Raw genomic sequence first — 15,000 nt, 5'->3', positions numbered from 1 at the left:
TAGGAGGAGTTAGTTAGATTATGAAGAGTTAGTTAGATTAGGAGGAGTTAGTTAGATTATGAAGAGTTAGTTAGATTAGGAGTTAGTTAGATTAGGAGGAGTTAGTTAGATTATGAAGAGTTAGTTAGATTAGGAGTTAGTTAGATTAGTAGGAGTTAGTTAGATTATGAAGAGTTAGTTAGATTAGGAGTTAGTTAGATTAGGAGGAGTTAGTTAGATTATGAAGAGTTAGTTAGATTAGGAGTTAGTTAGATTAGGAGGAGTAAGTTAGATTATGAAGAGTTAGTTAGATTAGGAGTTAGTTAGATTAGGAGGAGTTAGTTAGATTAGGAAGAGTTAGTTAGATTAGGAGTTAGTTAGATTAGGAGGAGTTAGTTAGATTAGGAGGAGTTAGTTAGATTAGGAGGAGTTAGTTAGATTATGAAGAGTTAGTTAGATTAGGAGTTAGTTAGATTAGGAGGAGTTAGTTAGATTATGAAGAGTTAGTTAGATTAGGAGGAGTTAGTTAGATTAGGAAGAGTTAGTTAGATCAGGAGTTAGTTAGATTAGGAGTTAGTTAGTTTAGCATTGGTTAGTTTAGGAGGAGTTAGATAGTTTAGGATGAGTTAGTTAGATTTGGAGTTAGTTAGATTAGGATGAGTTAGTTAGTTTAGGAGTTAGTTAGATTAGGAGGAGTTAGTTAGATTAGGAGGAGTTAGTTAGATTAGGAGTTAGTTAGATTAGGAGGAGTTAGTTAGTTTAGGAGTTAGTTAGATTAGGAGGAGTTAGTTAGTTTAGGAGTTAGTTAGTTTAGGAGGAGTTAGTTAGATTAGGAGTTAGTTAGATTAGGAGGAGTTAGTTAGATTAGGAGTTAGTTAGATTAGGAGTTAGTTAGATTAGGATGAGTTAGTTAGATTAGGAGTTAGTTAGATTAGGAGGAGTTAGTTAGTTTAGGAGTTAGTTAGATTAGGAGGAGTTAGTTAGTTTAGGAGTTAGTTAGATTAGGATTAGTTAGTTAGTTTAGGAGTTAGTTAGTTTAGGAGTTAGTTAGATTAGGAGGAGTTAGTTAGATTAGGAGTTAGTTAGATTAGGAGTTAGTTAGATTAGGATGAGTTAGTTAGATTAGGAGTTAGTTAGATTAGGAGGAGTTAGTTAGTTTAGGAGTTAGTTAGATTAGGAGGAGTTAGTTAGATTAGGAGTTAGTTAGATTAGGAGGAGTTAGTTAGATTAGGAGGAGTTAGTTAGATTAGGAGTTAGTTAGATTAGGAGGAGTTAGTTAGTTTAGGAGTTAGTTATTTTAGGAGGAGTTAGATTAGGAGTTAGTTAGTTAGATTAGGAGTTAGTTAGTTAGATTAGGAGTTAGTTAGATTAGGAGTTAGTTAGTTAGATTAGGAGTTAGTTAGATTAGGAGTTAGTTAGTTAGATTATGAGTTAGTTAGTTAGATTAGGAGTTAGTTAGTTTAGGAGTTAGTTAGTTAGATTAGGAGTTAGTTAGTTTAGGAGGAGTTAGTTAGATTAGGAGTTAGTTAGATTAGGAGGAGTTAGTTAGATTAGGAGTTAGTTAGATTAGGAGTTAGTTGTAAGACTGTTTGGGTTTATAATTGTTACTAAACGGTCTGGCTTCCATAGCTGTCAGCTATTATTGGAATAGAGTGAGAATTTATGTCGCTGTTTGTTGGTAGTGTGTGTGTGTGTGTGTGTGTGTGTAGGGGAGTGTTGGGGGGGTATTGGTAGTGTGTGTGTGTGTGTGTGTGTGTGTGTGTGTGTGTGTGTGTGTGTGTGTGTGTGTGTGTGTGTGTGTGTGTGTTGTGGAGTGTTGGGGTGGTATTTGTAGTGTGTGTGTGTGTGTGTGTGTGTGTGTGTGTGTGTGTGTGTGTGTGTGTGTGTGTCGTGGAGTGTTGGGGTGGTATTGGTAGTGTGTGTGTGTGTGTGTGTGTGTGTGTGTGTGTGTGTGTGTGTGTGTGTGTGTGTGTGTGTGGTGTCGTGGAATGTTGGGGTGGTATTGGTAGTGTGTGTGTGTGTGTGTGTGTGTGTGTGTGTGTGTGTGTCGTGGAATGTTGGGGTGGTATTGGTAGTGTGTGTGTGTGTGTGTGTGTGTGTGTGTGTGTGTGTGTGTGTGTGTGTGTGTGTGTGTGTAGGGGAGTGTTGCGGTGGTGTGTGAGTGAGAGAGAGAGAGGAGGCTGGTGAGAAGTTCTATAGGAGGGAGAGGCTCGCTGTGACGGCTGGAACAGAACCAATGGAACGGACTCAAACATGTGGTTCTCATGTGTGTTTGATCCAGTTCCACTGATTCCTTTCCAGCCGTTACAACGAGCCTGCTCCCCCCCCCCCCCCCCCACCCCCCAGCAGCCTTAAGGCAGACTTCACCCACTCATGGTTTTACTCACGGTGATGTTCTTCAGTCACTGCTGCTGGAACTAGACGCTTGTGCTGTGTGCGTGCCGGGTCTGTATACTAATCGATCACAGATCGCAGATCTTTATCGTTCGTCAATAAAACATCGAACAACAGGGAAGAGGAAACCCCAAAAACAACAACACAGAGACGAGATGTACAACTAAATAAATAATAATACAAATAATAAAACACATCTGGAGTAGAGAGAACAGAACGAGAGAGAGAGTAGAGAGAGAGAGAGTAGAGGGAACAGAGAGAGAGAGAGAGAGAGAGAGAGAGAGAGAACAGAACGAGAGAGAGAGAGAGAACAGAACGAGAGAGAGAGAGAGAACAGAACGAGAGAGAGAGAGAGAACAGAACGAGAGAGAGAGAGAGAGAGAGAGAGTAGAGGGAACAGAAAGGTAGTAATGTAATGGTAGTAGTAGTGGTATGGGTAGTAATGGTAATGGTAGTAGTAGTGGTATGGTAGTAATGGTAATGGTAGTAGTAGTGGTATGGGTGGTAATTGTAATGATAGTAGTAGTGGTATGGGTAGTAATGGTAATGGTAGTAGTAGTGGTATGGGTAGTAATGGTAATGGTAGTAGTAGTGGTATGGGTGGTAATTGTAATGATAGTAGTAGTGGTATGGGTAGTAATGGTAATGGTAGTAGTAGTGGTATGGGTGGTAATTGTAATGATAGTAGTAGTGGTATGGGTAGTAATGGTAATGGTAGTAGTAGTGGTATGGGTAGTAATGGTAATGGTAGTAGTAGTGGTATGGGTAGTAATGGTAATGGTAGTAGTAGTGGTATGGGTGGTAATTGTAATGATAGTAGTAGTGGTATGGGTAGTAATGGTAATGGTAGTAGTAGTGGTATGGGTAATAATGATAATGGTAGTAGTAGTGGTATGGGTAGTAATGGTAATGGTAGTAGTAGTGGTATGGGTAGTAATGTAATGGTAATAGTAGTGGTATGGGTAGTAATGTAATGGTAGTAGTAGTGGTATGGGTAGTAATGGTAATGGTAGTAGTAGTGGTATGGGTAGTAATGTAATGGTAGTAGTAGTGGTATGGGTGGTAATGTAATGGTAATGTAATGGTAGTAGTAGTGGTATGGGTAGTAATGGTAATGGTAGTAGTAGTGGTATGGGTAGTAATGTAATGGTAGCAGTAGTGGTATGGGTAGTAATGGTAATGGTAGTAGTAGTGGTATGGGTAGTAATGTAATGGTAGCAGTAGTGGTATGGGTAGTAATGTAATGGTAGTAGTAGTGGTATGGGTAGTAATGGTAATGGTAGTAGTAGTGGTATGGGTGGTAATTGTAATGGTAGTAGTAGTGGTATGGGTAGTAATGTAATGGTAGTAGTAGTGGTATGGGTAGTAATGGTAATGGTAGTAGTAGTGGTATGGATAGTAATGGTAATGTAGTAGTAGTGGTATGGGTGGTAATGTAATGGTAGTAGTAGTGGTATGGGTAGTAATGTAATGGTAGTAGTAGTGGTATGTGTAGTAATGTAATAGTAGTGGTATGGGTAGTAATGTAATGGTAGTGGTAGTGGTATGGGTAGTAATGGTAATGGTAGTAGTAGTGGTATGGGTGGTAATGTAATGGTAGTAGCAGTGGTATGGGTAGTAATGTAATGGTAGTAGTAGTGGTATGTGTAGTAATGTAATAGTAGTGGTATGGGTAGTAATGTATTGGTAGTAGTAGTGGTATGGGTAGTAACGGTAATGGTAGCAGTAGTGGTATGGGTAGTAATGTAATGGTAGTAGTAGTGGTATGGGTAGTAATGGTAATGGTAGTAGTAGTGGTATGGATAGTAATGGTAATGTAGTAGTAGTGGTATGGGTGGTAATGTAATGGTAGTAGTAGTGGTATGGGTAGTAATGGTAATGGTAGTGGTATGGGTAGTAATGTAATGTTAGTAGTAGTGGTATGGGTAATAATGTAATGGTAGTAGTAGTGGTATGGGTAGTAATGGTAGTAGTAGTGGTATGGGTAGTAATGGTAATGATAGTAGTAGTGGTATGGGTAGTAATGGTAGTGGTAGTGGGATGGGTAGTAATGTAATGGTAGTAGTAGTGGTATGGGTAGTAATGGTAATGGTAGTGGTATGGGTAGTAATGTAATGGTGGTAGTAGTAGTGGTGGTATGAATAGTAATGGTAGTAGTAGTGGTATGGGTAGTAATGGTAATGGTAGTGGTAGTGGTATGGGTAGTAATGTAATGGTAGTAGTAGTGGTATGGGTATAAATGTAATGGTAGTAGTAGTGGTATGGGTAGTAATGGTAATGGTAGTAGTAGTGGTATGGGTGGTAATGTAATGGTAGTAGTAGTGGTATGGGTAGTAATGTAATGGTAGTAGTAGTGGTATGGGTAGTAATGTTATGGTAGTAGTAGTGGTACGAGTAGTAAAGATAATGGTAGTAGTAGTGGTATGGGTAATAATGATAATGGTAGTAGTAGTGGTATGGGTAGTAATGTAATAGTAGTAGTAGTGGGATGGGTAGTAATGTAATGGTAGTAGTAGTGGTATGGGTAGTAATGTAATGGTAGTAGTAGTGGTATGGGTAGTCATGGTAATGGTAGTGGTATGGGTAGTAATGTAATGGTGGTAGTAGTAGTGGTGGTATGTATAGTAATGGTAGTAGTAGTGGTATGGGTAGTAATTGTAATGGTAGTGGTATGGGTAGTAATGGTAAGGGTAGTAGTAGTGGTATGGGTAGTAATGGTAATGGTAGTAGTAGTGGTATGGGTAGTAATGGTAATGGTAGTAGTAGTGGGATGGGTAGTAATGTAATGGTAGTAGTGGTGGTATGGGTAGTAATGGTAATGGTAGTAGTAGTGGTATGGGTAGTAATGTAATGGTAGTAGTAGTGGTATGGGTAGTAATGTAATGGTAGTAGTAGTGGTACGGGTAGTAATGTAATGGTAGTAGTAGTGGTATGGGTAATAATGTAATGGTAGTAGTAGTAGCGGTATGGCTAGTAATGTAATGGTAGTAGTAGTGGTATGGGTGGTAATGTAATGGTAGAAGTAGTGGTATGGATAGTAATGGTAGTGGTAGTAGTATGGGTACTAATGGTAATGGTGGTAGTAGTAGTGGTATGGGTAGTAATGGTAATGGTAGTGATATGGGTAGTAATGTAATGGTAGTGGTATGGGTGGTAATGTAATGGTAGTAGTAGTGGTATGGGTAGTAATGTTATGGTAGTAGTAGTGGTATGGGTTGTAATGGTAATAGTAGTGGTATGGGTAGTAATGTAATGGTAGTAGTAGTGGTATGGGTGGTAATGGTAATGGTAGTAGTAGTGGTGTGGATGGAAAGATAATGGTAGTAGTAGTGGTATAGGTAGTAATGTAATGGTAGTAGTAGTGGTATGGGTAGTAATGGTAATGGTAGCAGTAGTTGTATGGGTAGTAATGTAATGGTAGTAGTAGTGGTATGGGTAGTAATGTAATGGTAGTGGTATGGGGGGTATTGTAATGGTAGTAGTAGTGGTATGGGTAGTAATGGTAATGGTAGTGGTAGTGGTATGTGTAGTAATGTAATGGTAGTGGTAGTTGAATGGGTAGTAATGTAATGGTAGCAGTAGTGGTATGGGTAGTAATGTAATGGTAGTAGTAGTGGTATGGGTAGTAATGGTAATGGTAGTGGTATGGGTAGTAATGTAATGGTGGTAGTAGTAGTGGTGGTATGTATAGTAATGGTAGTAGTAGTGGTATTGGTGGTAATGGTAGTGGTAGTGGTAGTGGTATGGGTAGTAATGTAATGGTAGTAGTAGTGGTATGGGTAATAATGTAATGGTAGTAGTAGTAGTGGTATGGGTAGTAATGTAATGGTAGTAGTAGTGGTATGGGTAGTAATGTAATGGTAGTGGTAGTGGTATGGGTAGTAATGGTAATGGTGGTAGTAGTGGTATGGAAAGTAATGTAATGGTAGTAGAGGTGGTATGGGTAGTAATGTAATAGTAGTAGTAGTGGTATGGGTAGTAATGTAATGGTAGTGGTAGTGGTATGGGTAGTAATGTAATGGTAGTGGTATGGGTGGTAATGTAATGGTAGTAGTAGTGGTATGGGTAATAATGGTAATGGTATGTGTAGTAATGTAATGGTAGTGGTATGGGTAGTAATGTAATGGTAGTAGTAGTAGTGGTATGGGTAGTAATGGTAATGGTAGTAGTAGTGGTATGGGTAATAATGTAATGGTAGTAGTAGTAGCGGTATGGGTAGTAATGTAATGGTAGTAGAAGTAGTGGTATGGGTAGTAATGGTAATGGTAGTAGTAGTTGTATGGGTAGTAATGTAATGGTGGTAGTAGTAGTGGTATGGGTAGTAATGTAATGGTAGAAGTAGTGGTATGGGTAGTAATGGTAATGGTAGTAGTAGTGGTATGGGTAATAATGTAATGGTAGTAGAAGTAGCGGTATGGCTAGTAATGTAATGGTAGTAGTAGTGGTATGGGTGGTAATGTAATGGTAGTGGTATGGGTAGTAATGTAATGGTAGTAGTAGTGGTATAGGTAGCAATGTAATGGTAGTAGTAGTGGTATGGGTAGTAATGATAATGGTAGTATTAGTGGAATGGGTGGTAATTGTAATGGTAGTAGTAGTGGTATGGGTAGTAATGGTAATGGTGGTAGTAGTGGTATGGGTAGTAATGGTAATGGTAGTAGTAATGGTATGGGTAGTAATGGTAATGGTAGTAGTAGTGGTATGGGTTGTAATGTAATGGTAGTAGTAGTGGTATGGGTAGTAATGTAATGGTAGTAGTAGTGGTATGGGTAGTATTGTAATGGTAGTGGTAGTGGTATGGGTAGTAATGGTAATGGTGGTAGTAGTGGTATGGGAGGTAATGTAATGGTAGTAGAAGTGGTATGGGTAGTAATGTAATACTAGTAGTAGTGGTATGGGTAGTAATGTAATGGTAGTGGTAGTGGTATGGGTAGTAATGTAATGGTAGTGGTATGGGTGGTAATGTAATGGTAGTAGTAGTGGTATGGGTAGTAATGGTAATGGTATGTGTAGTAATGTAATGGTAGTGGTATGGGTAGTAATGTAATGGTAGTAGTAGTAGTGGTATGGGTAGTAATGGTAATGGGAGTAGTAGTGGTATGGGTGGTACTGTAATGGTAGTAGTAGTAGTGGTATGGGTAGTAATTTAATGGTAGTAGTAGTAGTGGTATGGGTAGTAATGGTAATGGTAGTAGTAGTGGTATGGGTAGTAATGTCATGGTAGTGGTATGGGTGGTAATGTAATGGTAGTAGTAGTGGTATGGGTACTAATGGTAATGGTATGTGTAGTAATGTAATGGTAGTAGAGGTAGTGGTATGGGTAGTAATGGTAATGGTAGTAGTAGTGGTATGGGTGGTAATGTAATGGTAGTAGTAGTTGTATGGGTAGTAATGTAATGGTGGTAGTAGTAGTGGTATGGGTAGTAATGTAATGGTAGTAGTAGTGGTATGGGTAGTAATGGTAATGGTAGTAGTAGTGGTATGGGTAGTAATGGTATTAGTAGTGGTAGGGGTAGTAATGGTAATGATAGTAGTAGTGGTATGGGTAGTAATGTAAGGGTAGTTGTAGTGGGATGGGTAGTAATGTAATGGTAGTAGTTGTGGTATGGGTAGTAATGTAAAGGTAGTAGTAGTGGTATGGGTAGTAATGGTAATGGTAGTGGTATGGGTAGTAATGTAATGGTGGTAGTAGTAGTAGTGGTGGTATGTATAGTAATGGTAGTAGTAGTGGTATGGGTAGTAATGGTAATGGTAGTGGTAGTGGTATGGGTAGTAATGGTAATGGTAGTAGAAGTGGTATGGGTAGTAATGTAATGGTAGTAGTAGTGGGATGGGTAGTAATGGTAATGGTAGTAGAAGTGGTATGGGTAGTAATGTAATGGTAGTAGTAGTGGGATGGGTAGTAATGGTAATGGTAGTAGTAGTGGTATGGGTAGTAATGGTAATGTTAGTGGTATGGGTAGTAATGTAATGGTAGTAGTAGTGGTATGGATAGTCATGGTAATGGTAGTGGTAGTGGTATGGGTAGTAATGGTAATGGTAGTAGTAGTGGTATGGGTAGTAATGGTAATAGTAATGGTAGTAGTAGTGGTATGGGTAATAATGTAATGGTAGTAGTAGTAGCGGTATGGCTAGTAATGTAATGGTAGTAGTAGTGGAATGGGTAGTAATGTAATGGTAGTGGTATGGGTAGTAATGTAATGGTAATAGTAGTGGTATGGGTAGTAAGGTAATGGTAGTAGTAGTGGTATGGGTTGTAATGTAATGGTAGTAGTAGTGGTATGGGTAGTAATGTAATGGTAGTGGTAGTGGTATGGGTAGTAATGGTAATGGTAGTAGTAGTGGTATGGGTAGTAATGTAGTGGTAGTGGTATGGGTAGTAATGTAATGGTAGTTGTAGTGGTATGGGTGGTAATGGTAATGGTAGTAGTAGTGGTATGGGTAGTATTGGTAATGGTAGCAGTAGTGGTATGGGTAATAATGATAATGGTAGTAGTAGTGGTATGGGTGGTAATTGTAATGGTAGTAGTAGTGGTATGGGTAGTCATGGTAATGGTAGTAGTAGTGGTATGGGTAGTAATGGTAATGGTAGTAGTAGTGGTATGGGTAGTAATGTGATGGTAGTAGTAGTGGTATGGGTAGTAATGTAATGGTAGTAATAGTGGTATGGGTGGTAATGGTAGTGGTATTAGTAGTGGTATGGGTGGTAATGTAATGGTAGTGGTATTGGTATGGGTAGTAGTAGTGGTATGGGTAGTATTATAGTGGTAGTGGTATGGGTAGAGAGAGTAGAAGGAACAGATAGAGAGAGAGAGAGAGAGAGTTGAGGGAACAGAGAGAGAGAGAGTAGAGGGAACAGAGAGAGAGAGAGAGAGAGAGAGAGTTGAGGGAACAGAGAGAGAGAGAGAGTTGAGGGAACAGAGAGAGAGAGAGTTGAGGGAACAGAGAGAGAGAGAGTAGAGGGAACAGAGAGAGAGAGAGTTGAGGGAACAGAGAGAGAGAGAGTTGAGGGAACAGAGAGAGAGAGAGAGAGAGAGAGTTGAGGGAACAGAGAGAGAGAGAGAGAGAGAGAGAGTTGAGGGAACAGAGAGAGAGAGAGTTGAGGGAACAGAGAGAGAGAGAGTTGAGGGAACAGAGAGAGAGAGAGTTGAGGGAACAGAGAGAGAGAGAGAGAGAGAGAGAGAGTTGAGGGAACAGAGAGAGAGAGAGTTGAGGGAACAGAGAGAGAGAGAGTTGAGGGAACAGAGAGAGAGAGAGTAGAGGGAACAGAAAGAGAGAGAGAGAGAGAGAGAGAGTGTAGAGGGAACAGAGAGAGAGAGAGTTGAGGGAACAGAGAGAGAGAGAGTAGAGGGAACAGAGAGAGAGAGAGACAGAGAGAGAGTGTAGAGGGAACAGAGAGAGAGAGAGAGTAGAGGGAACAGAAAGAGAGAGAGAGAGAGAGAGAGAGAGAGAGTAGAGGGAACAGAGAGAGAGAGAGTTGAGGGAACAGAGAGAGAGAGAGTTGAGGGAACAGAGAGAGAGAGAGTTGAGGGAACAGAGAGAGAGAGAGTTGAGGGAACAGAGAGAGAGAGAGAGAGAGAGAGTTGAGGGAACAGAGAGAGAGAGAGTTGAGGGAACAGAGAGAGAGAGAGTTGAGGGAACAGAGAGAGAGAGAGTAGAGGGAACAGAAAGAGAGAGAGAGAGAGAGAGAGAGTGTAGAGGGAACAGAGAGAGAGAGAGTTGAGGGAACAGAGAGAGAGAGAGTAGAGGGAACAGAGAGAGAGAGAGACAGAGAGAGAGTGTAGAGGGAACAGAGAGAGAGAGAGAGTAGAGGGAACAGAAAGAGAGAGAGAGAGAGAGAGAGAGAGAGAGTAGAGGGAACAGAAAGAGAGAGAGAGAGAGAGAGAGAGTGTAGAGGGAACAGAGAGAGAGAGAGTTGAGGGAACAGAGAGAGAGAGAGTAGAGGGAACAGAGAGAGAGAGAGTAGAGGGAACAGAGAGAGAGAGAGACAGAGAGAGAGTGTAGAGGGAACAGAGAGAGAGAGAGAGTAGAGGGAACAGAGAGAGAGAGAGAGAGAGAGAGAGTAGAGGGAACAGAAAGGTAGTAATGTAATGGTAGTAGTAGTGGTATGGGTAGTAATGGTAATGGTAGTAGTAGTGGTATGGTAGTAATGGTAATGGTAGTAGTAGTGGTATGGGTGGTAATTGTAATGATAGTAGTAGTGGTATGGGTAGTAATGGTAATGGTAGTAGTAGTGGTATGGGTAGTAATGGTAATGGTAGTAGTAGTGGTATGGGTGGTAATTGTAATGATAGTAGTAGTGGTATGGGTAGTAATGGTAATGGTAGTAGTAGTGGTATGGGTGGTAATTGTAATGATAGTAGTAGTGGTATGGGTAGTAATGGTAATGGTAGTAGTAGTGGTATGGGTAGTAATGGTAATGGTAGTAGTAGTGGTATGGGTAGTAATGGTAATGGTAGTAGTAGTGGTATGGGTGGTAATTGTAATGATAGTAGTAGTGGTATGGGTAGTAATGGTAATGGTAGTAGTAGTGGTATGGGTAATAATGATAATGGTAGTAGTAGTGGTATGGGTAGTAATGGTAATGGTAGTAGTAGTGGTATGGGTAGTAATGTAATGGTAATAGTAGTGGTATGGGTAGTAATGTAATGGTAGTAGTAGTGGTATGGGTAGTAATGGTAATGGTAGTAGTAGTGGTATGGGTAGTAATGTAATGGTAGTAGTAGTGGTATGGGTGGTAATGTAATGGTAATGTAATGGTAGTAGTAGTGGTATGGGTAGTAATGGTAATGGTAGTAGTAGTGGTATGGGTAGTAATGTAATGGTAGCAGTAGTGGTATGGGTAGTAATGGTAATGGTAGTAGTAGTGGTATGGGTAGTAATGTAATGGTAGCAGTAGTGGTATGGGTAGTAATGTAATGGTAGTAGTAGTGGTATGGGTAGTAATGGTAATGGTAGTAGTAGTGGTATGGGTGGTAATTGTAATGGTAGTAGTAGTGGTATGGGTAGTAATGTAATGGTAGTAGTAGTGGTATGGGTAGTAATGGTAATGGTAGTAGTAGTGGTATGGATAGTAATGGTAATGTAGTAGTAGTGGTATGGGTGGTAATGTAATGGTAGTAGTAGTGGTATGGGTAGTAATGTAATGGTAGTAGTAGTGGTATGTGTAGTAATGTAATAGTAGTGGTATGGGTAGTAATGTAATGGTAGTGGTAGTGGTATGGGTAGTAATGGTAATGGTAGTAGTAGTGGTATGGGTGGTAATGTAATGGTAGTAGCAGTGGTATGGGTAGTAATGTAATGGTAGTAGTAGTGGTATGTGTAGTAATGTAATAGTAGTGGTATGGGTAGTAATGTATTGGTAGTAGTAGTGGTATGGGTAGTAACGGTAATGGTAGCAGTAGTGGTATGGGTAGTAATGTAATGGTAGTAGTAGTGGTATGGGTAGTAATGGTAATGGTAGTAGTAGTGGTATGGATAGTAATGGTAATGTAGTAGTAGTGGTATGGGTGGTAATGTAATGGTAGTAGTAGTGGTATGGGTAGTAATGGTAATGGTAGTGGTATGGGTAGTAATGTAATGTTAGTAGTAGTGGTATGGGTAATAATGTAATGGTAGTAGTAGTGGTATGGGTAGTAATGGTAGTAGTAGTGGTATGGGTAGTAATGGTAATGATAGTAGTAGTGGTATGGGTAGTAATGGTAGTGGTAGTGGGATGGGTAGTAATGTAATGGTAGTAGTAGTGGTATGGGTAGTAATGGTAATGGTAGTGGTATGGGTAGTAATGTAATGGTGGTAGTAGTAGTGGTGGTATGAATAGTAATGGTAGTAGTAGTGGTATGGGTAGTAATGGTAATGGTAGTGGTAGTGGTATGGGTAGTAATGTAATGGTAGTAGTAGTGGTATGGGTATAAATGTAATGGTAGTAGTAGTGGTATGGGTAGTAATGGTAATGGTAGTAGTAGTGGTATGGGTGGTAATGTAATGGTAGTAGTAGTGGTATGGGTAGTAATGTAATGGTAGTAGTAGTGGTATGGGTAGTAATGTTATGGTAGTAGTAGTGGTACGAGTAGTAAAGATAATGGTAGTAGTAGTGGTATGGGTAATAATGATAATGGTAGTAGTAGTGGTATGGGTAGTAATGTAATAGTAGTAGTAGTGGGATGGGTAGTAATGTAATGGTAGTAGTAGTGGTATGGGTAGTAATGTAATGGTAGTAGTAGTGGTATGGGTAGTCATGGTAATGGTAGTGGTATGGGTAGTAATGTAATGGTGGTAGTAGTAGTGGTGGTATGTATAGTAATGGTAGTAGTAGTGGTATGGGTAGTAATTGTAATGGTAGTGGTATGGGTAGTAATGGTAAGGGTAGTAGTAGTGGTATGGGTAGTAATGGTAATGGTAGTAGTAGTGGTATGGGTAGTAATGGTAATGGTAGTAGTAGTGGGATGGGTAGTAATGTAATGGTAGTAGTAGTGGTATGGGTAGTAATGTAATGGTAGTAGTAGTGGTACGGGTAGTAATGTAATGGTAGTAGTAGTGGTATGGGTAATAATGTAATGGTAGTAGTAGTAGCGGTATGGCTAGTAATGTAATGGTAGTAGTAGTGGTATGGGTGGTAATGTAATGGTAGAAGTAGTGGTATGGATAGTAATGGTAGTGGTAGTAGTATGGGTACTAATGGTAATGGTGGTAGTAGTAGTGGTATGGGTAGTAATGGTAATGGTAGTGATATGGGTAGTAATGTAATGGTAGTGGTATGGGTGGTAATGTAATGGTAGTAGTAGTGGTATGGGTAGTAATGTTATGGTAGTAGTAGTGGTATGGGTTGTAATGGTAATAGTAGTGGTATGGGTAGTAATGTAATGGTAGTAGTAGTGGTATGGGTGGTAATGGTAATGGTAGTAGTAGTGGTGTGGATGGAAAGATAATGGTAGTAGTAGTGGTATAGGTAGTAATGTAATGGTAGTAGTAGTGGTATGGGTAGTAATGGTAATGGTAGCAGTAGTTGTATGGGTAGTAATGTAATGGTAGTAGTAGTGGTATGGGTAGTAATGTAATGGTAGTGGTATGGGGGGTATTGTAATGGTAGTAGTAGTGGTATGGGTAGTAATGGTAATGGTAGTGGTAGTGGTATGTGTAGTAATGTAATGGTAGTGGTAGTTGAATGGGTAGTAATGTAATGGTAGCAGTAGTGGTATGGGTAGTAATGTAATGGTAGTAGTAGTGGTATGGGTAGTAATGGTAATGGTAGTGGTATGGGTAGTAATGTAATGGTGGTAGTAGTAGTGGTGGTATGTATAGTAATGGTAGTAGTAGTGGTATGGGTGGTAATGGTAGTGGTAGTGGTAGTGGTATGGGTAGTAATGTAATGGTAGTAGTAGTGGTATGGGTAATAATGTAATGGTAGTAGTAGTAGTGGTATGGGGTAGTAATGTAATGGTAGTAGTAGTGGTATGGGTAGTAATGTAATGGTAGTGGTAGTGGTATGGGTAGTAATGGTAATGGTGGTAGTAGTGGTATGGAAAGTAATGTAATGGTAGTAGAGGTGGTATGGGTAGTAATGTAATAGTAGTAGTAGTGGTATGGGTAGTAATGTAATGGTAGTGGTAGTGGTATGGGTAGTAATGTAATGGTAGTGGTATGGGTGGTAATGTAATGGTAGTAGTAGTGGTATGGGTAATAATGGTAATGGTATGTGTAGTAATGTAATGGTAGTGGTATGGGTAGTAATGTAATGGTAGTAGTAGTAGTGGTATGGGTAGTAATGGTAATGGTAGTAGTAGTGGTATGGGTAATAATGTAATGGTAGTAGTAGTAGCGGTATGGGTAGTAATGTAATGGTAGTAGAAGTAGTGGTATGGGTAGTAATGGTAATGGTAGTAGTAGTTGTATGGGTAGTAATGTAATGGTGGTAGTAGTAGTGGTATGGGTAGTAATGTAATGGTAGAAGTAGTGGTATGGGTAGTAATGGTAATGGTAGTAGTAGTGGTATGGGTAATAATGTAATGGTAGTAGAAGTAGCGGTATGGCTAGTAATGTAATGGTAGTAGTAGTGGTATGGGTGGTAATGTAATGGTAGTGGTATGGGTAGTAATGTAATGGTAGTAGTAGTGGTATAGGTAGCAATGTAATGGTAGTAGTAGTGGTATGGGTAGTAATGATAATGGTAGTATTAGTGGAATGGGTGGTAATTGTAATGGTAGTAGTAGTGGTATGGGTAGTAATGGTAATGGTGGTAGTAGTGGTATGGGTAGTAATGGTAATGGTAGTAGTAATGGTATGGGTAGTAATGGTAATGGTAGTAGTAGTGGTATGGGTTGTAATGTAATGGTAGTAGTAGTGGTATGGGTAGTAATGTAATGGTAGTAGTAGTGGTATGGGTAGTATTGTAATGGTAGTGGTAGTGGTATGGGTAGTAATGGTAATGGTGGTAGTAGTGGTATGGGAGGTAATGTAATGGTAGTAGAAGTGGTATGGGTAGTAATGTAATACTAGTAGTAGTGGTATGGGTAGTAATGTAATGGTAGTGGTAGTGGTATGGGTAGTAATGTAATGGTAGTGGTATGGGTGGTAATGTAATGGTAGTAGTAGTGGTATGGGTAGTAATGGTAATGGTATGTGTAGTAA

Source organism: Salmo salar, chromosome 08, assembly GCF_965601325.2.
Source record: "Salmo salar chromosome 08, fSalSal1, whole genome shotgun sequence".
Taxonomy (NCBI): Eukaryota; Metazoa; Chordata; class Actinopteri; order Salmoniformes; family Salmonidae; genus Salmo; species Salmo salar.
The sequence above is the reverse complement of the archived record's forward strand: the minus strand, read 5'-3'. Positions refer to the sequence as shown.